Here is a 27,944-nt window from a genome sequence, read left to right as displayed (position 1 = left end):
CGCAAATCACCACTAAAGAACTTACTCATGTAACCAGATACCACCTGTACCCCAATAACTTATAATATATAATATATATAATATATATGCCCTTTGTTTGGAGATGAGTGATCCTATCTCTCTGATGCTGTCTCTTTGAACCCAAGAGTCAATTTTTAACTTCAGAATGAAGTTCAGAGCCGGGTTCACTGGAAATTCACATCTTGTCCATCAGCTCCTTCAAACTAAAATTGATTCTGATCCTGACTTGTTTGCTCTAAAGCCCCTTTAGAATTGTTTTCCTCAGTCACTTTTCATTCTGCTTCTTTTTAACTTTAAATTTGGCACCTCCTTCTTGATTTGACGCATGCTCTCCTTGCATAGAGTTCACCATGTTCTTCCTCCACCAGGGCCATGATAGTGCTGGAAATAGAGTCCTTATCCTTATCGAGGGGGGAAAGTAGGCATTGGCTAAGTACTCTCAAATTCTTGTAGGATGATAGACTGCGATCAGAGTTAAGAAGGAGGTTTGCAGATGCTGTCTGTGGGAATGGCAGGGTAATCTGAGTAAGTCTGGAAATTAGGGAAGAGAGGAAGCATGAGCTGAGATCTGAAGGATAAGAAGCAGTTAACTTTAACAGAGACCAGTGGGAAGAGCATTCCAGGAAGCTGGAATGGAATGTGCAATGGTCTTATGGCAAGAAGAATCACAATGCATCAGATAATCAGAAGAAAAGACCAGCAGAAAAGACTGAATTGTGGAGAATGGGTTTGTGAGTGCCTGAGAGATGACACTGGTGCCAAATCAGGTAGGACCTTTTCGGCCATGCTAAGAAGGCTGACCTCGGGAAGCATGTGTGATCTTTATCCCAATGATAATAAGATATTATTAAATTAATCTAAGCTTGTCATGATTAGAATTGCCATGTATATAGAACAGATTGAGGGTAGAGGAAAGGGACCCAGGGATGGATGCAGGGAAATCAATGAGGAGGCAAGAGATACATAAGGTACAGTAACCACTTTTGAGGTGCTCTGAGTTTATATGGGAAAATCATTAGCAATTAATAAAGCAAGACTGCACTTCTCCCATTTGCATGGAAAGATTAAATGATCTATAATCATAGAAATCACTATCTCCAATATCAACTACAAAGTTAACTTTTTAGGTATTTTCCTAGTAATTTTTTCCCCTCTATATGGCAGAAATAACTCTTTCCTTAATGTCCACACCTAAATATTAAAGTGTAATTACACAACGATCATAAGAGAAAATGCCATAAAAATATGTGACAATGCTGCTGCCTGCGATGACATTTCAAACTGGAGCCTGAATTGGAGATAGTAACATATTTAGGGAAACTATGTACAAAAGCAAGCTGGAAACCATTGTGTCTATGTTCTTATAAAACGCAGCAACAACAATAATAATGGTCTCTATACTGCCACACCTGAAAGAGAAATTTGGAGAAATAGCCAACCTTGGCTAGAAAGCAAATTGTAGAGGGTGGTACAGTCAGTCTGCCCAAGGCTGTGGAAGACTGGTTCCTGGCTGCCCACAGTCTCATAATCACATGTTGCTTCAGGCTTCAACAAGCTTAGTACAGTCATAGGCAGGAAACAGCAAAGTCAAAGGGATTAAGTGACTGCTGCCTGCTTGTGTGTTGGCCCTATAGCAGACTCAGGAGATGCCAACTGGCACTTGGGCTGCAGCTTCCATCTTAAAGAGAAGCAAGCTCTCCCCTTACACAGACCCAAATCTCCCGCTTCTGAATTAACTTGTCCTAGAAAACCATCCTTGGCTTTGCAAACATAGGTAAAAACACAGCCCATCTTTTCTCCTCTCCCCACTGTGCATCTGCAAATCCCTACTAGGCACAAATGCAAAACAGTTGCCAATGTCCTTTTTGGGATTTGTAGGGCAAGCAGCCAGTTGGCTGCCTGTAGGTTATTCACACTGCAATAGGAAACAAATTTCTTGCTGCAATTATCCTTAAAGTTCTACTGTTTACCCCAGGAATAAACGAATTGCTGCTGTTAAATACCCTTTCCCACACTGTCCAGCACACATCTGTAAATTCCAAGAGGAATGAGGGTGAGCAGGTTACCAGTTCAATACTTTTGGGAAGGAATGGAGATTGGCCAACTGGAATTCAGCTTATTATTCATGATGGAATAGAACTTGAGCTTCTTATTGCAAATACTCCTGCATGTTTCAGTGCTTACTTATGTACTTAACCCAACTTGGATCTCAATTTGTAATTTGCCCTTGTTTACTGCTGACTGTGAACTGGAGGAAATAAAAAAGAAAGACAATATGCACACCTCAAATATTTACTGAATACCTACTAAATGCCAGGTAGTGTGTTTGTTGCTGACAATTGTCCACGGAAATATTATATTATTTAAAGAATTCAGTAAGGTATACTTTTTCCATCACCATCAACTATTTGACCTGTAAGTGGAGATTTCATTCCAAATAGCTTTTTAACTTCCCTTCACTAAGCTTCAATCATCAAGCCTATGGTCTTCTTATTCCTGGCCAACATCTCATACAATGTTTACTGAAAACATCTTCTGAAGTAGCTCGCCTTTAGAATGCTTATGCTTCTGTCCTTTTAAATAGACTATTGTTTTTACCTGGAATACCCTTCTCCTGCTTCTCTGACCATGAAAAACCTACAAATCTTCGTAGACCCATCTCAAGTATGGGGAGGCAGGGAGAGACACCAATATCCCTTAAGGGTGTGGCAAGAAAGTTCACAGGCAAAGACTAAAATGAGTCCAGAGTTGCAAATATTGGAACTGGCAAGCCCCTTAGAAATCTATAGTTTTAAATATGCCTTTCAAATATTGCGATCTGTTTCTCATCTGCTTTCTGTCTGCCTCTTTTCTGATTCTTCTTTTAGCTGACCAGCCCCCTCTGATTGTACAGTGTCCAACATAAACAATGGCCTCATGGCTTTATCATCTTTAAGGCCCAGTGATCACCATTAATGATTACATTCTCTGTGTTGTTTAACTAATGTTTAAGGGAGATACTAATGTGTTCCTGGTCTATAGTGGCTCTACCTTGGGCCAGCGTCCCACCCTGGATGAATTGGTTGTGTCTGGGAAACTGCATTCCATGGTACTAGCCAGCTAAGGCTGTCATTTCAGCGAGACCACAGACAGGTTCACGGAGGAAGGTTTTGTGAGCAACACAGAAAACAGTCTGTTGTGTAACTTACCACACTTACGTTGTCACTAATGGATGTGTCTTTCTTTCCCCCGACACACTCCAATCTATTATGCTATAGATGCCTCTCCAGAGCCATATGTTATTTTTCTGCTACAATATCACTTGGCAGAGTCCTTGGCAAATAAATAGATTTTCAATCAGCATGTGTTGAGTAAGCCTTTTAAAAATATAAATTGGATTAAGTTGTTCTTTTTCTTAAATACTTCAGTGACTTCCTACTCTATCTAAAATAAAATTCAAATTTCTTTCCATGACCCCAAAGGCCCTACAGGTTCTTATCCCTCCTATCTCTCCAAGTTAGTCAGGTGCATCTCACCTCTTCATTCTCAGTGGTTCCACTAATGGAATTTTTTTCCTTTTATTTCCTCTAACACGTAAAGATTGTTCCAGGCTCAGCACCTTGACAAATATTGCTCCCTCTGTCAGCAATGTGGTTCTGATCTTCTCAGGGCTGACGCCCTCTCACTTCTCCTTTGGGATGCAACTCAAATTTTATATCATCAGAAAACCCTTTCCTGACTCTCTATGTTTCCAACAATATTCTCTATCATTCTGCTCTGTTGGGTTTGTTAAAAATGTCTATCACAATTTTGGATGGCTAGTTTACTTATTTACTATCTTTATCCCGGGTTAGACTGTTGAGGACATATCTCTTTTGTTTTCTCCCATATATAAGGAGCTTCATATGGCACTTAACACTCAATAAATATTTGTGAATGGACGAATGTATTAGAAGAAAGTGGTTCCAGTTCTGTCTTGCTCACTGATGGTGATTTTAGGCAGATAGCTTTTCCTTTCTAAGCTCCAGTTTCCTCTTCTGCAAAATCAAGAGATTCCAGAATTGATGGCATGGTTATTTCTCTTCGCCTGAGAACTTCTAAGGCTTTCTCTTCTGCGATGCTTTCCCGAGCTAACCTATCTCATTCTGGGCCCATTGAATGCCTAACCTGAAATACTATTTTGCAGTAGTTGTCTTAGTAACTGTGAGGTCCCTGGAAACATGAACCAGGGGCCCTTGGAGAAAGGGAGAAGGCTGGGCCACATAGAAATTTTGAGAATCCTGAAGAAGTTTTTAAGAATGAAGAAATTCCCAAATATGGCGACACAAAGTGTCAGCAATGTAACCATTTCAATTTTGATGAAAAGAAAACTATCAAAATGTCCTTCAACAGAAGTACTATGCAAATGTTTACTGAACATTAATTATATGCATTAAAGAACATAGAACATTTTTCATCTACTATCTCATTTAATGTGACAACATTTGCATGACAGACTTATTTGGGGAATCCCATTGAACCATGCCTCCCAGATGCAAACACTTGTAAGTTTCTATCCATTTGGAGGCTGGGTTGGCCCTGTGACAAGCTGTGACCAACAGGATGTTAGCAAGAATAATGCAGAGGAGGTTTGATACGTGCTTGCACACTGGGGCTTGTCTTCTTGTACTGTTTCTCCATGAAACCCAACCACCATGCTGTTATGAAACCCAAAAAGCGACCTGGAAAGGCCCACACAGAGGAGAATCCAGGGCCCTGGTCCCTAGCCCCAGTAGGGCTCCCAGGTGGCAGCCGGCACCAGTTGCCAGCTACGTGAGTGAAGACATTTGGGGCCTTCCAGACATCCCACAGTGACTCTCCATGAAGCAGGACTGCCCAGTCAACAATTCATAGCATCATAAGAAAAATAATAATAATTTCTTTTTCTAAGCCACTCAATTTGGGGGTGATTTGTTCCTACCCCAAGCAGTCTCAAGACTACATAGTATCTCATTTCCACAAAGGAGAAACAGACTCAGAAATGGCAAATGATCAAAATCCCATCATTATTTTAATTCTGGTTTATATTTGCTACCTTCTCTGGAGAGTTGTGAAAGACCCTTCAAAATAACTGATTTACCTAGAGCTCCAATTGATGAGAAACCCCTGTGTGGATCACAGGACCCTGTTCCCTTCACCTCAAGCCACAGGTGACTGAAAGAAATTGGCAGCTAACTCCAAAACAGCCAAGTCATCAGCTGGGCAGCAACCCACAGGGTGGCCTGGAGTGCAAGTCAAAATAACAAGTCAAACTAAACCCCATCAGGTTTCCCGTCCCAAGAATTTTCACTGAAAATACGGAATGACTAAGCCAGCTAAGTAGTAGAAACTGAAGTCAACATGACAACATGTGTTAGGCAGAAATATGACATATCGCAACACACCAAAGTTATAAGAAAGCATAATATAAAGTAATATGAGCAAGCAGAAAGTATAAAGAAGAACAATATGTAAGAATACAGGTGAATATTGTATTGACTGATACACAAAAGCAGAAGGAGGCAGAGGGAGCTATGCAAAGACACAGAAAAAGGAAAAACAGCCATGTGTCAGAGCCTCCGTATGATCCCCAATACCTGCCTAGTTTCCCAGTGGTTTTTCAGTTATGAATTTAATACATTGTCTTTTAATGAAGCCATCTTATCTTAAAATAATTTGAGTAATTTTCTATCTCTTGCAACTTTGACAGCCAAACTAAAACAAATTTCAAACGGGAAATAATTTCCACCATGAAAAATTTACCCAGGAATGATTATGACTTTTCTAGCTCCTTTTAACAAGCATTTACTTAATTTTTAACAAGCAGCCTTTCGGGATTGTTAGATAGAGATAATGGAAATGGGGAACCTGAGAAAAATTTATGTCCCAAGTTAATTTTCTATCCAGAATGACTTGAAGCTGCTCAGAATAATTTGAGCTATTCAATTTTCAAAACACTGAATTTAGAGTTCAAGGCCCCAGTACCTTCTTCAGACACTTGCAACCAACAGCTTCTCATTTGACCCAATTTGCCTTGTGAATTAGTATGCACATAAGCATGATAACTAGCCCCCCAAAATGTATATCATCCATGAGTAGCTATATCAAACTTTACAGGTCTAGAAAGGAAATGAATAAACTAGTCAAAGGAATAAGGGAAATATTAGTGCTGCAAAATAAGTTAATTCTACAAATAATTTTTTTTATAATTTTAAACCTGATTTTGATTAGAAGATTTAAACCCTTAGAATAATTTACTTTGGTTATTCTTTGTCAGATTTATGAAGTTCTGTCTTTAAAAAATGTGTATATTGCTGAGAGATTGTAAAATTTAATAGCAAACAGATTACGTACTTAGGAATAGACTAAGCACAATTAGCACTCACATTCCTCCCACTCCTATAAATAACTCAGTTTCCTTTCCATGTCTGCAAATTTCATTAGAGTAGTGGAAAAAAAGAGGGGGGAGAGAATAAAAAGGAAAAAAGAAAAGGCTTCTGATTCTCTTTCACTGCAAAGTACAGATCCAATCATTCAACCAGGGTCTTTGTATAGCCCTAGGAAGGGGCACAGGGAAGGGGTGGGGGTAAAGTAAAATAATTCTGTGTCTGGATCTTATCCCCCTAGCTTTGGAAAGAAACTTTTCTACATGTGGCTTTGGAATTCACCTGCTAAAAAAGTGTACTGGCCTTTCCAGCAAGCAGCCTGCCTCATGGGCTTCTCCAAGATGAGCTTCAGAGATCTCAGAACAAAACACTGTGTCCCTTGCATAGTTTCAAGTTATATCTACTTCAGAGATTCTACTTAATTTAGCAGTTTGGTGTTAATAGTGCCTGTAAACAGAGAAAGACTGAGACAGGTGTTAGAGGAAGGTATCTGGAAGAAGTGAAATTCTGGAAGCTTGAAATGTACAAGTTCCTTCAGAAACTCTTGTGCCCCACCCACCATGTCACTCCTCTCTAGCGAAAAGTCTGTGTCTAAACATATTTTAAGCCCCTGGGTTTATATTCAGTTCTTGCAGGGGTCTGTTTGTGTAAGGTGAGGTGGAGAATACAGAATTTTCTTCATTTTTGTACTGTGTGAAGGAAAAAACTTTCTTTTTTCATAATCTGGATATTTCAAAACACTCTTAGGTGAAAGTTTGTATTTAAAAGGTGAAAAAAAAAATTTAGTTTAAAAGTGGGTAAAGGACTTAGTAGATATTTCTCCAAAGAAGAGATAGAAATGGACAGCACATATATGAAAAGATTCTCAACATCACTAATCATTAGGGAAATACAAATCAAAACCACAATGAGATACCACCTCACACCCATTGGGATGATTATAATAAAAAACAAAAGGAAAAAAGAAAAACAGAAAATGACAAGTGTTGATGAAGATGTGAGGGAACTGGAACCCTTGTGCATTTTTGGTGGGAATGTAGAATAGTGTAGCTGCTGTGAAAAATAGTATGGCAGTTCTTTAAAAATTAAAAATATAATTATCGTATGATCCATCAATTTCATTTCTGGATATATACCAAAAAGAACTGAAAGCAGGATCTCAAAGAGATATTTACATATCCATATTTGTAGCAGCATTGTTCACAATTACCAAAATGTGGAAGCAACTCAAGTATCCACTGACAGACAAATGGATAAAGAAAATGTAGCATATATGTACAGAATATTATTCAGCCTTAAAAAAGAAGAAAATTCTGTACCATGCTACAACATGAATGAATCTTGAGGAGATTATTATAAGTGAAACCAGCCAGTTACAAAAAGATAAATACTATATAAGTTCACTTATATGAAGAACCTGGAGTAATCAAATTTGTAGAAAGTAGAAGGGTGGCTGCCAGAGACTGGGGGAAGCGGAAAATGAGGAGTTGCTGCTTGATGTGTAAAGAGTTTCAGTTTTGCAAGATAAAAAAATTTTAGATATTAGTTGCACAACAATCTGAACTAATTTCATACTGGTGAAGTGTATGTTTAAGCATGATTATGATGGCAAAATTTATGTTATGCCTATTTTTACCATAATTAAAATTTTTCAAAAATATTTAAAAGAAGTAATTATCATAAAGTTCCGAGAAGATTTTTATAGGACCCACTTTCTGAGAAGTAGAGCCTGATCCCTCATGATAATTAGAAAAATCAATAAATCAAGGTTTCTTTCTTCTTCCTCTTCCTCTTCTTCTCCTCCTCCTTTATCTATACTCGCACCCCACCCCTCTTCTCCCTCTCTTTCTTCTTAGGTTTCCTATTTCTGCCCTGTGGCAGACACTCTCTAAGATGACCCTCAATACAATCCCTGGTTTCTAACAGCCACACACTTGTGTAAGCACCTTCCCTTGAGTGTGGGCACGACCCGTGTCTTGCTTCCAATCAATAGCATATTGCAAAGGTGATGGGGTGTCACTCCTAAGATTACATTACCGTATACTGTAACTCCTGTATTGTTTGCAGATTCTTCCCTTGCTGGCCTGATAAAGCAAGCTGCCATGCTGTAAGCTGCCCTAAGGAGAGACACACATGGCAAGAAACTGGGACTCTCAGATGATGGCGAGCTAGGAACTAAATCCTGACAACTATGTAAGAAAGCTCGGGAGTGGACTTTTCTCAGAGGAATGTTTGGGTGAGACTTCAGTGCCAAGCTGACATCTTGATTACAGCCTTGTATAATCAGAAAACTCTAAAACAAAGAACCTAATTAATCCCTGCCCATATTCCTAACTCACAGAAAAAAAAAATGAGATAATAAATGTGTATTGTGTTAAGCTATTAAATTTATGATAATTTGTTACAAAGTCATATATAAAAAATGCATGCTCTATTCCCCTCCATAAACAAGCTCCCTTGACAGGATTTTAGTTTTTATGAATATGCATAATGTGATTTGCCCCAGACCTTGTCAAGGATTGCCTCAGCTCCACTACTGCTTCTTGTAAGCAACCTCACTGATCTCTGGGTCTCAGGTCCTAGTACCTCGGAGCATCAGCTAGCCCAACTAGGATCACACCCATTCACCAAGACAGATGAGCACCTGTAGCTAACAGGTCTGCGTTCCCATCAGTCATCAAGACTGTAATTGAAGGCAGAGATTTTTTAAAAGGGGGAGTGGCCTGAAGGCCCTAACCAGTGTCTTCAGCATGTTATACTGGCCCTCTCTCTGTTTTCTTGTGAAATGAAGTTGAGGGTCAGATTAGTGTGAAGGTTGTCCTGAGACTTCAGAATTCTTCCATATAGATGGAAGAAACAGTATAAATAATAGTAATTATCTAAGCTTTGCAACTCAATAAATAAATTTTTAAAACTACAACTATATAAACAATATATATGGTATTTAATCTGGCAACTAAAACCCAACATCTCTGACATTTGCAGATTGCAGTGGCCTTCACAGGTGCCTGCAACTAAATTTGCATCCAAACTAAGTTACCATATTGGAAAAACACTAAATAGTGAAATATTCCCAGTGTGAGCAGTTCAATTTCAGTTAGAATAATTATTTGTAACATTTATCAAAACCTTATTTTGCTAAACATAAATACTGAAAAACCATCCAATAAACCTCTGTATAATTAGTTTTTCTTTTGTATGTATTTTCATTAACTGCCTGAATTTTTTTGAAACAAGGTTATATTTACAAAATAAAGGGAGAAAAGTTATTCTCTTTCTCTAAAGGCTTGTTTATTGGGCCATCAACAAAGGATCAAGAAGATATTTTGGAATTCTTGCCAGTGGAGCAGCAGAATTGAAACGCTTGGGACCTTGGGCTTGCCTGAATGTCTTCTAAGCTACTTGTGAGTAGAAATCAGCTGCATATATTAGCATGTGAGATATGTTTTTCTTAAATCAGGAGATAAATTGTTAAATTCTTTGGTGTTTCCAAACATGGAGCAGACTTCTATCTCTTCTCCAAAAAAGTTGCATAATTAATAAAATTCATATCATTGAACCAATTCTTTGCTCTCTTTGCTTGCAAAAGTCAAAGTTTATTTTCCTACTCTCCCTTTGAAGAAAGACACTTGTGATAGATGGTGGATGACAGTCCAGGAATTCGACCAAAATGACAGTACACGCCCTATAAGCAGCTGTGTGTTGGCTATGATTCTGTTTTTTGTGCACATCTAGTGCAATGCAGCCAATGGAAAGAAATAGTCACATTTGATCATGCCACTAATCCAGAAGGCATTTGCCTTGGGTGTCAAGGACACACAAGATGCAGTCAGTAGAGGTCACTCCAGCTTAGAGAAATGGGAAGACAGGTAGGACAACTTTGACAAGCTAGTTAAAAGCTTCTCTGTATATATGTCTAATTCAACTGTATCTAATTTTAACCATTTAAAAATGTGGTACATCAAGACAGGCCATGGAGAGGAGGCATGGGAGGGTGGGTTAGTGGATGTAGAGCATGTACGTACAGATGGGGAAAAGAATCAGGTCAGACTCCATATAAGGAGGTATGCAAGAGTCACCACCATGCCCATCTTCTGTGTTCCAGTGGCTTGGCCTGCCCGACTGCTCTGGCTACACCAGCATCCTCACTTGGTCTGCTGCACGAAGCCCCACAAGGGGTAGTCACTTACAAGTGGTGGCAGCAATGGGATGGAAGACAGCTGTGTTTGCTTTTTCCTTCCCACAATGAACAGTCTCTTATAGTCTGGAGAAGAGATGGAACCTCCGATTTGAAGGTCATCACCTATGATCTCATTATTGGTAATTTACCTAAAATCATATAATTCAGCGGTGTGATACACTCATACCCACAATCTTGAAACTTTTGAAGATTTATATCTACAATATTCAGCTGAATCCCAGGTTTTGTTGTTGGTTTTGTTTTTCCTTTTTTCTCCCCTAAAGAACTGATGTAACATAAAAAAAGGTATTTTTAGCCAGTGGCTCGAACTAGTTGAGAAAAGATGAAACAGCATCTTATTATGTTCGTAAAACAGTGACTTTAGTACAAGCTCAGCATTATTTGGGGTCCTTTGTTTAAAAAGTCATGTGCCCTGGCCCCATATCAGAGGAGTCTGATTCAGTCCATCTGGGCTTGAAGCCCGGAAGTCTGTATGTAATACAGTGCCCTCAGGTGATTCTGATGCAGCCAGTCCAGGGACCGATATCAGAGAATCAGCATTTAGAACCCTTCACCATTCCCACACCGTTAGATTATTACAGAAATATAATATTCTGGGCTTTTGAAAGCCTGTTGCTTGGGAGAGGTCCCCTGTTCATTATTTCCTGATTCTACCAAGTCAGAGAAAGGCAACATTGTTGACATCTATCCTTCCTCCCTATTCCCTTCCCTCTTTTACCTTCCATTTCTTCTATTTTTGTTCCTCTTCTCAAACTCTTTCTTGTTTCATACTCTTTTCTTTTATTTCTAATATATTTCCCATGCTTCAGCCATGCGACCATGTGGGTTTTTCTGATCTAGCTGCCTAGTCAAAGAGTGAGCTGGCCTAGAGTATTGGTGCCCTAGAGTGTTGCCCTAGAGTGCTGCACTCTGCTGCCCTAGAGTGTTGGTGTAAGGAAATGCATTCTCAGGAGCGGAGGGATGTATGGCCCTGAAAAGCTACTGTGAGGATCTGGCATAAACTGCAGTGGCTGCCATTGCATTGTCCAGTGTGTCACTCTGTCAGTGGGATTCAATCAGAAGTCAGGAAGTCATTCAAACTGATGACCCGCCCGGTTATAGTGTCAGGAGTCTCATCAGAGTTTCTCCATAGCGAAGGTGTCCAGGACAAAAATTCAGCCTAAAATCAGTCCGGCTTTCATCAAAGGCAGAGTTCCAGAGCAGGTTATCAGCGGGGGGCAGCCTAACATCTGGTGAAGGTTGTAGACAATTGGATTATAAGGGCCAAGTCTGACTAAGATCACGCTAGTAAACTGAGCTAGCCACATTCAACGGGATGAGAGAGAAGGATGGAAGACTACCAGTTGAGCCCTGCTGTGTGTCAGGTGCCATAGAATAAATTTGCATAGGTAATGCCTCTTGTGATCCTCATAAGGGACCTGTGAGGGTGAGTGGTTTTGTCCTGTTTCCCAAATGAGGGACATGAGACTCAGAAAGTAAGTATAATTCACCAGGGTGACACATTTACTGAGTGGAGTCGACTAGCTCCAAATTCAGAGCTCTTTTTATTCCATGACACTCTCCCTCCAATACCCCAAAGGTTCTGGCCTTAGGATTACCATCAAGCATTAAAAGAGAGATGGCGGGGGGATGGGGGCAGTTGTCTTGTTCAAATTCACTTCTCTGTGAGGATATTTTGGATTCTTCTCACATCACAAAATTACGGAGCTAGAAAGGATCTTAGTGGTCATTTAGTTATAATCCTTATATATCAGATGAAGAAGCAGAGACCCAAAAAGACAGAGTGCTTTGCCCAAAGTCACATGGTTACTGATAGATTGAAATTAAACCCAGCTCTTCTAATACGCACTTCAGTATTTTTCTTGTTGCAACGTCTTCCAAAAGACTATCATACGCATTTTGAAAATACATCAGAAATTAAAACTAGTGTCAGATCTAAGAGAACTTCATAAAGATCTTATAAAAAAATTAATCAAGCGTCTCTGAAGTCAGAGATCAGGCAATATATAATAACTAAATTAGAAACTTTTCCCCAAGTTTCTATCCTAGTCCCAGCATGAAACTTGCTTAGAATCTTTTGAAATGTATGCTCTTAAAATTCCATTATGTGAAGCTGTGTGACTCTGTCTCTAAGTCTCTGTTCCCATTGGAACCATCTAGAATTGCTATAAATTCTATTATTCCTTTTAAGGATCTTGCCACATAGATGCTCCCTGCCAAAGCTTGACCTCCAAAATTAACAAGACATTAGTCATAGAGATCTCTAACTTTAGGGAAATCCTATGCCTCTTTTATGTGAATGTCGCTGGCATCAATAAAATGGGAAGCTTACAGAGTGGAACCTGCCCTCTCTAACTCTCAAACCCCAAGACAAAAGATGAGAGAGGGAGGACCTAATGATCCTCTTCCACTTACTCTTCCTCACTCGGTCCTTGATCCCTGCAGGGAGTCAGCCTTGAGATAGATAGATAGATAGATAGATAGATAGATAGATAGATAGATAGATAGATAGATACATACATACATACATACATACATACATACATACATACATACATAGAGAGGATAGATATAGATATAACATATCTATCTAAATCAGTACTTTACACACACACAAATATACACCATATAGATAGATAGATAGATTAGAGAGAGAGAGAGAGAGAGAGAGAGAGAGAATGATTGATTTATGTATGGTTGTGTGAAGTATATACCAGGCAACTCCTAAAGTTAATATTCTCTTGCTCCTTTCCTGTATATTATCACCAGAAGGGGTTGGGAGGCTGAGTATATTAGAGGTTAAAATCCATGGGATTTAAGTATAACTCTTGCATGAAAATTACAGCTTTAGCATCTGTCTTTTAGCCAAGTATGGCATTTCTCCTTCCCACCTGTTCTAACTTGTAATGACTAACTTAATGCATATATTTCTTAGCATTTGATGGACTCCATCAATACAGAGACCAACCTGTCTGATGTTTTAAGAGACAGGGTTTTGCTCTGTCACCCAGGCTGGGGTGCAGGTGCATGATCATAACTCACTGCAGCCTCAACCTCCTGGGCTCAAGCAATCCTCTAACTGCAGTATCATGAGTAACTAGAACTGTAGGTGCACGCCACCACACCTATTCAATTTTTTTTTTTTTTTTTGGAGAGATGGGGTCTCACTACATTGCCCAGGTTGGTCTCAAACTCCTGGCCTCAAATGATCCTCTTGCCTCAGCCTCCTCAAAGTGCTGGGATTACAGGAGTGAGCACTGCACCTTGCCCTGTCTGACCCTTTGATAATCAATCTTCAACACCTAGAACAGTGTCTAGAACTAAGGAAGTAGTTAATAAATACTTTTTGAATGAATGAATAAGTGACAAGGCGTAACATGATGTGATACAATATTGAATAGCAAAATGTTTTCACTAATCCCACATGATCAGTGTCTCAAAACCCAGGACTCAGTTTTCCCAAATTAGCCCGTGTTCAGTGAGTTAAAACAGGTTAACACCACTCTCACTGCTAACTAGTGTCAGATCTAAGAGAACTTCATAAAGATCTTATAAAAAATTAATCAAGCGTCTCTGAAGTCAGAGATCAGGCAATATATAATAACTAAATTAGAACGAAGAGAAAATTTCCAACATGTAGTTGAAATTCAACAAGCTGATTATAGGAAAGAGAAGGGAACAATACTAGTTTTCATGTCAGAAAAAATGTTCATGTATTTCATATGATTATAGTTACATTGATTTTTCTTCTCTATATTTTATATTTTAAATGTTCTATAGTAACCATTTGTTACCTGGGATGGAAAAACAATAAAATGTGTTAAGAAAAAAAAAGGACCAAAGGAATGGAGGGAGAGAAGAAGAAGAAAAAGGAGGAGGGGAGAGAGAGAGAGAGAGAGGGAAGGAAGAGAGAGAGAGAGAGAATGGAGATGGAGGGTAGAAAACACCTCATGAGATGAAAAAGGACGGTCTATTTCTCCATGACTGTAAAACCACTGATTGAAAATGGAGAAAAGTCAAATCCACTGGTTGTTTTGTCTCCATGACACTAAACACTACTGGTTTTACTTTTTCAAAGGATATCTTGAAATGATTAGCTATTTTGGCATCATGGAGACACACCATCATGTAAACAAGGAAAACAACATATGAGCAACCAAGGAGGGCCATAGCCCACGCTGAATGGCTTCAAGACACCACAAAACACATTGGTGTATCCTTACCTTGAGAAATTAACACAATTAATTCATTTCTCCAGAGAATCGATATGGCTCAGTCAGTGGAAAATATTCGAGACTTAGGAAAGTGAATCCCTGGGTTCTATTGTCTACCCTTTCAACAAGTAAATCTGTGAACTAAAGCAGGTGATTTAACCACTCTTCCTCTTCCATGCAAATTAGGATAATAGCTTCTGTCTTATTTATTCTCACACTGTTGTAGGTAGAAAAGAGTTTTGAAAATTACACTTTGTAAATTAGGGAAAAGTGGCTTTTTAAATATAAAATATAAAATAGTTAATATAAAATGGTTGCATAAGTATGACCTTACCATGTGCAATCAATTGAAGATTTTAAAGTACTCTTCATGAAATGATAATATGAAAGGCTTTATAGTTATTTGTTAACATTTGCTTCACAGAGAAATGGCAATGGAATTAAGTGCAGTAGCTAAAAGTTAAAAGCAGAATATGGTCGACAGACATGAACAAAGCTATAACCCTACATGACTGACTACAGATTATTAGTTTCTGGAGCACAAGCTTTGCACTTACACTCGTTTGTATTCCTTACATTAGTATGGCTTTGATATAATATAGTAAGGACTGAATGTTTTGACACTTAATGATATTTAAAATATTTTAATAAAATAAAAGGGTTAAAATAGCCAGTCTCTACCATACTTGAGGATTTTCAAAAGGTATTTTATCTGACGACAATGGTAAGGAAGTAGGTAGCACCTTAGTGATTCATGTCAAAAGGAAACTAAGAAAAATAGGTTTTCCCTGCTGCACCTGACCCAACAGCATCTCATTAAGCCAATCCTGGTCACAGTTGTCCCTGACGTCATCTCGGGACAATCTTCACAAACGTATTTGTGTGTTAGGCTCCTCCACGGACCAACAGAAACTGATGCCCACAACTAACCAGATGCAGCGGCAACCACCCCTGCTTTCCACAAGATTCTGTAAAACGCTGATGGAGCAGGAAATAGCTATAAAAGTTCCCCTGAAATCCTCTAGGGATGTCCTGTAACATTTTCCATGGAAATGTCATAAAATATTCCATGCAATTAGTTTCACTTAAAGAAACATTTGTCAACTTGTTTTACCTTCTTAAAGGTGACATATTTTCTTTAAATATGTGTCATGTACAAAAAGGTTTTTGTTGTTTAACAAAATACATCAACATCATTACTACCGTGGGATTCCAATTGACAGAAAGATAACAATGGCAAGATTAACTTCAACAAAAACCAAAGTAAAATACCATAAATGAGGAGCAGAGTTGGGGGTGGTGGAGTATAGAATGTGGATGAAATTTTTTAAAGATTTTTTTTTAATCAAAGCTCTACCTTTTTATGGGGTTATTTTCATTTTCAAAAAATATGAAATTACCTAAGAATAGAAAGACTCACTGTTATCCATGTAACTCTAGAGAATTCATATGAATTAAAATTTACTCCCAGGCTCCTAATCTGACATTAAGAAAATATGCTACAAATCAAACTATATTTTCCAAAGCAGAGAGTAATGTTGCCATGTCGTCCCCACATGCTTGGGATGGAAAACAGGTGTATGGGTGAGGCTTCCTGAGTGCAGCTATTTCACACTCAATCCCCAGGTGGCTTATCTATACCCTGCTCCACACATAGGTCACTCCAAAATTGGCATAGAGTGATTTTCCACTGGGAACCTCAGGGTTTTCAGAGTGACTGTTGAAATGCAGGATTATCCCACAACACTTTCCCTCCCTGAAGCCGTGACATCTTTATGTGTCTTTCCATTTCACCAGAAAGTCTGCCATCTGCACACCCCCATGACCTTGCTGAGTTCTGCCCAACTGCAACCAAAAGCTAAAAATTCCCTTGTCTGGATTGATTGGGTTGTTTGATTAGTAGTTGGTGCTCAACTGCCTTCATTTCATCGGATTCTCAAAAGTCTTCTTGCTCTTCTCTGGTTGACCTTTAGGGTATAAGGGTATGATACGACTAAGAAGAATTATCCAGCTTCAAAAGGCATTTGTAAAAGTTTAGAGAGATTGGAACAATAGAGAGGGGGAAAAAGAGGTAGACCAAGGAAGAAGTACCAGATAGGAGTCCTAGACTCTGTGTACACAGTCTTTAGAAGGAGTCACTATTGACTGAGGTGCAGGAAAACTGGAAATATAATTTATACACAGAACTGAAATCAGTCATCAAAAGACACGGACAAAAGATATACATCAAAACCTACTTTGTGAAGCAAAAGCAGACTTAAGAATGTGACAAACCAGGAGATATCCTTCTGAGGTGAACAACAGCAACATTTAGAAGGTATAGAGAAAGGTAAGATTTATTAAGAGAATGAACTCAAAAGTCATGATGGGCCCATAATTTTTTCAGATGAATTTGTATAAATAGTGAGTTAATTGTATCCAACAACAACAACAACAAAAATCCCTGGAACCTAACTGGGTCATTCTATCAGTTGTAGCCTTAGGAGTCTTGTTTTATGATGAGGTCTAAATTAGGGATCGGAAATGGGAAAAAAAAATGATATAAGGACTAAAAGGAAGAAAAGGACAAGCTAACCATCCAAAAGTGTTCTCAAAACACTCAGGGCCTTAACATTGGTCAAGAAGAAAATGGAAATCAGTTTGATGGAACTACTGAGAAAATAATTTCCTAGTAAACCGAATGAGGACACATGACATTGTCTGGCTAACAGAACATGACTGGCTGCCTCCAAAGAGATTTGCAAAGGGTGCCACATCGTCTGGGATTGTATCAAAGGCTCAAGTCAACACCCCAGTGCTAGTCCTTTGCTTAAGACCAACTCATTTCATCTAGCCATCAATCTTAGGTTTAAGACAAGAATTTTAATCTATTAATTTACATGGAAAAAGTAAACAGTCTCTGAAATGAAAATTTTACTCAGGAATGAAGAGTGTGAGCTATCCTCATTCAAAGTTAGTAAAAAAAAAATTCATTAGGCTGATTGATGATCATAGAATATTAACAAGAATTGTTAATAAATCATCTGAATGTTCCATGAAATCAATCTAAGAAAACATAACATAGCCATCTCAACAACCAGCATGGCCTTGTCTGGGAGCCAGGAGTGCTTAAAGTCCCTCTACAAAAGTTTTGTTTCCCCTGGATAGCATTTTATAGAACCCTGCCAATATTTACCTCTGTGAATTTTCTGTTTGCTTTGCTCACCCATCCGGCTGGCATAAGCTTTTCTAATACATTCCATCGGGCTACAGTTCAGTCTTCTAAGCTATAGAGTCTTTCCCTTTCCTTGTCTCTACACATCTCTGTTGTGACCTGTGTAATAATGTACTGGTTTTGAAGTTTAACTTCTAGAGATTAATCCTATGTCTGGTTTTAGGTTCTTGGAGGGAAGGATAGTATAAGACACTTCTCTGTACTACCAGATCCCGGAACAGAAGGGACTGGCTTTCCTTCCCATTTAAAAACTTAATGAGATTTTTAAGGCCTATTGTTGTACTTTTCTTATTTATATGTTCATATCAACAGGCCCCAAATCATTTTAGTCCTCCCATGCTACACATGGAAAGTTCTTTTTATCAAGGTCATTAATGAATTCACAGTAACAAAGAAGCGTTATCTGTGTTACATTCAATATTTGCAGAGGCAAAATAGTGAGCTTCTCTAGAGAAACCCTAGCAAGTGATAATCAAAAGTATCGAGGAAACAAATGAGAAAAGAAGATAAGTTGTGTAAATCACATTCGTATTTTAGAAAGGCGAAGTTGAAAGAGACAGATTTAAGACAAACTCAGAATTCTACAATGGAAAAATACTGCACTGAAGATGAAAGGCCTGCCTGGCAAATAGATAATGCCAAATTTGATGAGAAAATACATTACATTTCCTTTTCTTTGAAATCTTAGTTGGTATTTTCCACTTTAACTGGAAAGAAATAAGCTCTAAGATGTCAGTCAACACTTGGAAAGAGAGGCCTCCCTTTCCAGATACAAAAACATGGAGGAAATGCCTAAATGTTTTTTCTATGAAGCACAAACCCCTGGAAAGTTCAAGATCAGCTCACAGGCTATGAAAAAAAAAAAAAAATCTGCTTTGGGTCTTTTGTTTGGCTGTTAACATTTTTTTTCTCTCTAAGGAAAACTGCTGAAGGGGTTGGAAGCAGGAGAAAGAGGTGGTTGAAAAGAATATACTTTCCCTCTGCTTTTCAGACAGGTCCTCTCCCTTGGGGCCTTTGCTTTGATCTTGCCTTTGTATTTACTTGCTACCTGGGCTTTAATTTACTACCAGGTAACTGCTGACCTTGCTCCGTCTAACATACATAGATTAGGGAACATGCTCATGAACTTAGTCAAAATAATCTCAGGAGACCTGAGATATTTTCTCACTACTCTCACCTGGGCCGTCTTGCCGTCTTGGATCACTGGACACTTTGCTTGTCATCTATAATTCTGCAACTAAACTGAGTTAAACTCTCAGCTGTTATTTTCCCCCATTTTAAAAGCACCACAAAGATTAACCTGTTCTTTTCCAGCTGGATACTATGTGCTCCACGATCAGATTCAATTTCTTATGTGTGCTACACCAGTCTCCAATCTTAAAAGGGCTCTGCTGATGGTTCCTTGAAATTCTTAATAATGTTTGGATAGTTGCACACAAGGCCAGCACCAGCCCTGCAAATTATACAGCTGGTCTTGTGTGTAACTATTTTTCCCTGCCTGAAATCCAAAAGCACAATTGCATTCCTGATGTGACCTGACAAAATCCAGTCTAATGGGGTAAAACATGCTTTACCAGTCAAGAAAGCACCTAAATGAAAAAGCTAAGCATAGCAGGCTGCAGCTCCAGCCACATATGCTGTCACGCTTGTCAAATATTCAGGAGCATGCACTCATTTGCTTGGTCACTGCACTAAGCAAAATAAAGGCCTCCAGTCATGTCACATGCCAACATCGAGGAGAACCAGAGACCACGGTTGTATTAATTGAAAAGTCATGTCCAGACTTCAGCCCTTGCTTCCAGAAAGTTCAGGGCAAAACTCATGAATTCCAGGAATGCACGGAAAAAGAACCAAAGAACAAAACTGGATTTCTACCTAAGTTTAGAAATCAAAGGCTACTGATCTAATGCTTTAGCTGAAATCTTTTATTAGAAATGGCAATAAAACCCAACTAAACAACTAGAACACAGACCATGTTTTATTCCTTTACATAATCATTTCTTAACTTCATTGGACAAGAACAAAGTGATCATGAGTTATATTATTTCCTGGCTTAGAGTAAAAATGCCTACCTTTTTTCAGCTGAGGAATGATTTGTAACCCTTCCTTTCCATACCACACTTCTTCTCTTCCACCGGAAACCCATTATCTGTTGGAGGGATTGAGGCAAAGGGCTGAATCATATATTTCCCTAGTGTCCTTTACTTGTTACATCTGTCTTGTTAAACACAGAATGGAAACTGATATGCTTTGGCTCTATGTCCCCACCCAAATCTCATCTCGAATTGTAATCCCCATAATCCCCACATGCTGAAGGAGGGACCAGGTGAGAGATGATTTGATCATGGGCGTGGTTTCCCCCATTTGTTCTTGTGATAGTGAGTGAGTTCTCACAAGAACTGATGGTTTTATAAGGCAGTTTTCCCTGCTCACTCTCTCTCACCTGCCACCATGTAAGGCGTGCCTCTTCCTCGTCTGCCATGACTGTAAGTTTCCTGAGGCCTCCCTAGCCATGTGGAACTGTGACTCAATTAAACCTCTTTTCTTTATAGATTACCCAGTCTCAGGTATTTCTTTACAGCAGTGAGAAATCTGACTAATACAGAAACCTCTGAGGCACTTGCTTCTGAGGGAACCCAAAGGCAGGTTTCTATTTGAAGAATTTAAGACAAAATTGTTGTGGCAAGATTTTCAGAGGGGGTCAACTACATCTACCAACCTTATCACACACTTGCACCTCAAACTCTTAGTGTATACCTGTGTAAAAATCATAGCCCCACCATCAAAGAAATTTAGACACTGACTGGATATTAGATGGTATTTTTTAAAAAATCATTATTTTAATTTAGGCATAAAGTGATGTTTTCATTATACATTGAATAAATATTTCTCTTTTGGAAATCTGTACTGAAATATGCCATCTATAATATATTATAGGATCTGCTCCACAGTAAGCCATGTAGGGAAGGGCTGGAGTAAGACTGGTAGAAATGAATAGAATTGTTTATGAGTTAATAATTTTTGAAACTCAGCAATGTATTCGGGAAAGTTAATTGTGATGTGTGTTCAAGTCTTCTATGCATATGAGATTTTTCCATAGTGAAAACTGTAAAAAATATATTTTGATGTATTACATGTTACTGTGGTCCTGATGCTACCATTTCTCAGCTGTGGAATATTAGGCAAATAGCTCTCTGAGCCTATTTCATCTGTGTACTTTTCATAGTCACAGCTACCTCTTGGAGTTATGAGAAATGAATGAGATAGTATGTATAAAGTGACCAGCAAAGGATAGTTACTCAATGAAGGAAAAGGCATCTTCAGCATGGCCCAATTTCTTCTTCCACTCCAGGTCATCCTTCAAGTAGAATCTGCTACTGGCCCTCAGCTGAGTGTATTCCTTTCTTTTGTCTACTTGTCAGCCAGAGTCTAGACTGAGCTCCAACTTCTGCTTACTTTATGAAATCCGATAGGACTTCAAGAATTCAGCTTGCCGAGTGGAAAGATAGTGTCTTAATCTCCTGTGTGAGCTCCCTTCCAACTCTCACCCCTTCCAAATGAACACAAATATACATTTGGATTTTCCATAAACAACAGCACGTGCCAAGCAGGTTTGTGTAGATTGCAGAAAAATGTTCTTTTGATTCAGATCCTGAAAACACATCACTGAATTACTGTACTAAGAGAGAGCATTCACCAGTTCAAAGTTGCGGCTGCCTGCAAATAACTAATACAACAGATAAAGTTATAGAAGCAACTTGCGACTATTTTAATCATGCTGACCTTCCGAATATTTTTAAATTAATACACCTTTTTTATTTTGTAATTTACTTTTTTTTTATTTTATTTTTACCAAACACAGCATTGAATCTCCCTGAATGTTAATGGTGTGAACCAAGCTTGTCCAAATCGTGGCCTGCGGGAAGCATGTGGCCCAAGAAAGCTTTGAATGTGGCCTAATACAAATTTGTAAACTTTCTTAAAACGTTATGAAGTTTTTGTTTGCAATTCCTTTTTAGTTCATCTGCTATTGTTAGTGTTAGTGCATTTTATATGTGGCCCAAGACAATTCCTCTTCCAATGTGGCCCAGGGAATCCAAAAGATTGGACACCCATGGCTATAAACAAAAGTGAAGAGTGACCTAATGGTGTTTACATAGTGGACCTTCTACTACGCTGAATTTCCTTAAGGGAGGTAAATCAGTGTGAATAAATACTGTGTTCTTCCAAGAGAGTTGGTAGAATTGTAAACAGAAGATTATCTCAGGTTAAGTTACACAGAAAAGGTATTTTTCCAGTGTTTTAACCTTAATTTCATCTTTGGAGGATCAGAGTATTATTTGCCCTCACACAGCATCTTCTTTCTGTATTCTAGCACTGTGCTGGGTATTAAAAGCAGAAAGACAAAAAGTCCTCACTTTAAAGAAAAACTACACAAACAACCAACATTGACTAAAGGTTTAATGTGTCCCAGGCATTGCAAGGAACACTACATTTATCCACTCCTTTAACAAATATCAAGCATCTACTTTGTGTTAGGCACTGTTCTGGCACTGGGGATGCCGCAGTGAATGAAACACAAAATTGCTACCCACGTGGTGCAAACAGTAAATGAAATAAAATGAAGTCACTTGTTAGAAAAATTCTACAAGATGGTGTTTTATAATTTCCATTTACAGATGAGAAAATTGAGGCACAGAAGGGGTGAGTCATTTCCTTAATATTCTAGCAAACAGTAAACCTGGATTTTGTATCTAGTCATTCTCTCTCCAGAGCCCAAACTCCTTATCATTCTATTGATGATTCCTCTGGTTCTGTTTTACCACCCAAAAATTGACCCAATCAGACTGGACCCAATGGGGCACTGCAGCTAGAAAACCATGCCAACCAGAGTCACACCTGGACAAATTGCTAGACTAATGAACTGGGGGAGAAATTTAGGAGGCAGGGTCAGGTCTACTAAAACACACCCCCGGCCACTCTGCTCATCAACCCAGACCAGCCTCACCAATTTGGCTTTCTGCATCTGGCCTTTTGTTTTCGTCTCAGTCATTATTATCATACAATCTTAAACCCTTAAAGATGGGAGAAATTTGAGATCATTCTTAATCTGGTTTAAACTGAGAATGAGCCCGTGGTTGGCATCTCTCTTCCCAGACCTAAAATTAAATCTGCAAAGCCCCATATCAGATTTCTATTTTTTTTCTCCCTAACCTTTCTGTCACTTTAATCTCTTAACCCCAAATCACAATTGGTACAACAGCTTGGGGACAAGCCGTTTCAATCAAATTCCTACTGGCGATAGGCTTTGCAATATACCAAGACTGCAAGGGCAATTAACTTTGGCAAAATAAGGGTCACACCTAATTTCCTGAGAAACTCATAAATTTCATGTAATCCCAAGTAATTGGACATCTATCAAAGGGTTCCTACAGTAATTCTCTTGAGAGATCATTATAATCTGCCAGTTTGATTAATTTCCCAGAAATATAAAGCTCGAGTTGATAAGCTTAGCCCTCATCCTGCTGCACAGAGAAAAACTTGAGCCTTGGCAGCCTTCTAAGACACTGCTCAGGCCCTACTTGCCCGTGGGAAATTGTTTTCACACCTTTGTAATATTTTCCATTGACTCTATGCTCAAGGGAAGAATCTGAAGCTGTATACACGCAGATTCACCACGTTTACTTCTCAGCTTCATGAGCTCTCCGACTTCACCTTTAAAGAACATCCATCTATTTGGCAACTCCGATATTATGAAAGAACTGGTGTTGGTATAAAATGTGAGTTTTCTTGTACATATTGTTAGAGTCAAAGAAAATCATCCGTATTGTGATAAGAGAGAATACATGCCAGTTGAGCTCTCTGCTGTCAGAAAGTGGAATAAAGACATGATATGGAACAGGAAAGATACCTAGAAGCCCACCACTGCCTTGGCTTGATGCTTGGATGTTCTGGCGTTCACCTATTACTTGATTCCTCAAGGTTGCTCAGAAACTGATGCTTCTGTGTCACCGGGAGACAGCTTGAATATTTTGCTACTGTTCCTTATTCAGCTTTGACCTTCCTAGCAGATAAAGGACAAGAACATACCACATTTTTGATGTTCACCAAATAATCTCAACATAGATTGTTTCCTCAAGCAGTTAGAAACATCTCTGCTGTTTTCAATGTGTTTTTGTTTGGTTGATAGTTTTGCTGGTAGTGGAGGAGGCTGTGTTTTCTTTTTTAAATTTCTTTCAGCAATTATACCAACCTGGATACATTTCATCATCAAAGGATTAAATCAAGTGTTAGGAAATTGCATGGAATATTTTGGGCATCAGCTCCTTCTACCAGGACTGATCCTTAAAATGAAAGACAAAAACTGCTCTTACTCCCTTGTCATGCTTGTTTGCAGTCTGTTTGTCAAATTATCTGTTGGTTTTTAGCAAAGGCTATTAAGAATTATTTTTAGTTTAAATACGCAGACCCTTCTCAAAATGTGGTGATGCTAGTTTCCTGGATACTAGATACTAGGTATGACATTTGCAAGTAGATTTTGGTTTTCCACACTATATTTTTTAAAAAATTATTATATCATTACCCATGATTTATTCCACTCCAAGGGGCCTCCCAGGCATTGTTAAGTGATGCTTGCCTGAGCCAACTTTTAAAAGTCATAACGCCCTTCTAGTATTTATTCAGGGACATTCCATCTATTCTTTCCCTGAAAAAAAGACCACATTGCTTTTCTTCTATGTTTAATAGCCCAACACAAATCACTAACCAGTGTTAAGGCTGACAAGCTCAGTGAGGGCCGTCCATTTAACAGCCAAGCTCAGCAAAGGTGCATCTTCCACGGCAAACAAAGGGCCCAGAATTGAAAACATCTGCTGGTTGCTCTGGTCCCAGTCTGTTAATATTGTGAAATGAATGATTAAAACCACTTCATTAACTGTAGGTACTAGAAATGCTGCATATGGGTGCATTATCACTCAATGTGTGGTTTAATTTAATGTCTTGATTCCACTGAGAAAAAGCCTAATCCACAGGCTATCAGTGATTTATCACTATCCTCAGGTATCTACAGTATTGCTAACATTTTTTAAGTTAAAACATTTTTTGTCAATGATGTTTAAAAGGAAATGGTAAGTAGCTGGTCAGTGGAGGAGAAAAAAGTGTAGGATAGAGGATTACTACGTATTGATGGCTTACTTACAAAAACCTAAAGGTATTTTTTTTTAAGTTTTACAATATACAGATCTGCTGCTTTGGACATCAATTACGATACTTTGCACAAGTTAGTCGCCTGCTTTTGCTGCTGACTTTGCTTTGATTCACCTCTCTGTTGACTCATTGATTTTTGGACTCTGGTGCAAGCAACAACAAACTGTAAAAATACCAAGGTTTGAGGCACCAGTTGAATTAGTCAATGATCCTCTATTGCTGTTACTGAGGCTGTGAGCAAAACACAAAGTATAGAAGACTAGATTCCCCAGTTCAGTTTGTGTATTTGACCAGTTTCTCAACAAAAGCACACTTAGCGTATGGGCATGACAACTATGTGTGTCATCTTACTGCAACTGTGGGATGTTTAGTATTCATGGCCCCGGAGCCAGACAGTAGTATTCCCCTCCCAAATGCACACACACACAAACTCAGTCACAGCCCGCATTTCCAAATTCCTAAATATCCCATTCTTTCTGCCATCTTGTAGCTCTCCAAAGTACACACCCAAACTACTTCATTCTCCCATGTTTTCCCTCCCTTTTCCAAGCCCCTTCCCACCCTCCACCCTCCCCCCCAAAAAACTGCCTAAGTCCTAGTAAAATACCTCAGCCCAAATTGTTCACTATAATATTTGTTGATTTAAGCATCAATACGTGTTCAGCTCCTTGCCATTTGTGAAGATAAAAGCAATTTAATGATCCAATTAAAGTGACTCACAGTAAGGTCTCAATGACTAATAAACGTAATCTTTTTAGGGGTAATTACACATGAAGAAAGAATAGCCCCACCTAGAGCCTTCTCCCAGTGCCCATGATGCAAGACAAAAGTCATGAACTCAAGACTTGCCTTATGAAAGGTTGGTGACTCCTGGTACAGTGGAAAACCTAGGAAACCCTCTTTTTGACTACAAAAAGTTAATAACAAAGCAATTTCATCTCTCCAGTGTCATCAAAGACACCATATCCAGATTAGTGTCATTATTTTCCCATTCTCTAAGAGCAAAGCAAAGTTAAAACTAAGGGAGCAGAATAAGAGTTCTTAGGTTTTCTGGTTGTACATTGATTCTTAAGTCTTTCTGACTTGTCTTGTGACAAAATAACCAGAAACCCCAGACATGTCTTCTCAGCAAATCTCCTAAGTTTCTATTTTATTTGGCTGCAAAAAAAAAAAAAAAAGAAGAAGGAGTTTTATTTAAGTTTTTAAGTTTTACTAAATGCAATTCCTCTTCCCATAAAAATTACAGCAAATTCAAAGTCTAACAATACGGCAAATGATGTTGCCCTTGGGAGGTAGTACATAAATTTTGGGAGGGAAAAACAGGTTTGACTTTCATTTTATTAAAAATTCATAGTCAGGACTTTCTTCTTATGGAATTGCATTGCTGTCTTCAGCATTACCTCATAAAAATACTCAGAGAAAACACTGGTGCTCTTAAAATGATTTGAGTATTTTTCTTTCTTGGTACGCCTTGGTACATCATTACGTTGAAGGATTTAATTGCAAGTGAAGAAACCCAGTATGTTCTCGGAGTTATTTTCCATTTTTCCCTTAGCATGGGCATTTTGCTTTGACGTCACTAACAGTCAGTGAGAGCAGAGACAGGCAGTGGTTAAAAGAAACCGCAACTAGCGGAAAATACACTGATACTGTTTCTTTCGTCGTTGTCATTCATTGGTGGTGTCATTCATCATGTACTGTTGTGTAAGTCGTCATTTTTCGCCCTACTGTGCAAGAACAGAGGCAGATTATGCTGCTATTCCTGGAAAACTGGTACAAGAAAGAAGGGTCACAGCTCCCCCTTGGAGCTGCTGATGATAAAAACCTGTTCACAATGTTTAGCTGCAGCTCTATGACTGGCTTGTTTGAGGAAAATGTATCTTAAAAATGCTATTTTTGAAGACATTTTTGTAAAAATTACTTTATCATTTATTTCTCTAAATTCTGTGATTTTGCCTTCTATAATCCTCCATTGCAAATGGAAATTACAACTCACTAGTTAATTAAAATGTTATTTATTGGGGCTTCAGTATAGACAGCGAGAAAGCTGTAACACATGAGAATTGTTTCCTTACAGTTGTCTTATGTCAATATATGTGTATATGTGTGTGTGAAAAAATAATTTTAAAAATCATATTGTAAAACTCCTAAGTTGAGTTTTTTTTAAATCAATAGAACATCATGTTGAATATAGCTGATAATTGAGTACTATGCATCTCAAGAGAGGAAATTTCTAGTGCTCTCATTACAAAGTAGGTGAAGTATTTGAGTTGATAAATATGTTAATTCACTTAATTTACTCATTCCACTTTGTATGCAAAAAATCGTAACACCAGTGTGTGTCCCATAAGTATATGCAACTATGATTTGTCAAATACAATTAAAAGTGAAAAACAAAACAAAACATCCCTCTAAAAAAGAACCTGTGGAAACAACTTAGCCAGTTCTCATTCTTCTATTTATGCCCTAAGTCATCAAGTTCTATGCTTTAACATGTTTTAAAATACATCTTGCATTCATTTAGAAATGCCGAAAAGTATAATTACAAAATGAGCAACAATGTACCCACCACCCAGCTTAAGAAATAAAGTGGGCAGGGTGCAGTGGCTCACGCCTGTAATCCCAGCACTTTGGAAGGCTGAGGTGGGCAGATCACCTGAGATCAGGAGTTCGAGACCAGCCTGGCCAACGTGGTTAAACCCCAT

Source organism: Colobus angolensis, unplaced genomic scaffold (genome assembly GCF_000951035.1).
Source record: "Colobus angolensis palliatus isolate OR3802 unplaced genomic scaffold, Cang.pa_1.0 Scaffold1, whole genome shotgun sequence".
NCBI lineage: Eukaryota > Metazoa > Chordata > Mammalia > Primates > Cercopithecidae > Colobus > Colobus angolensis.
Note: the sequence above shows the minus strand (reverse complement) of the source record.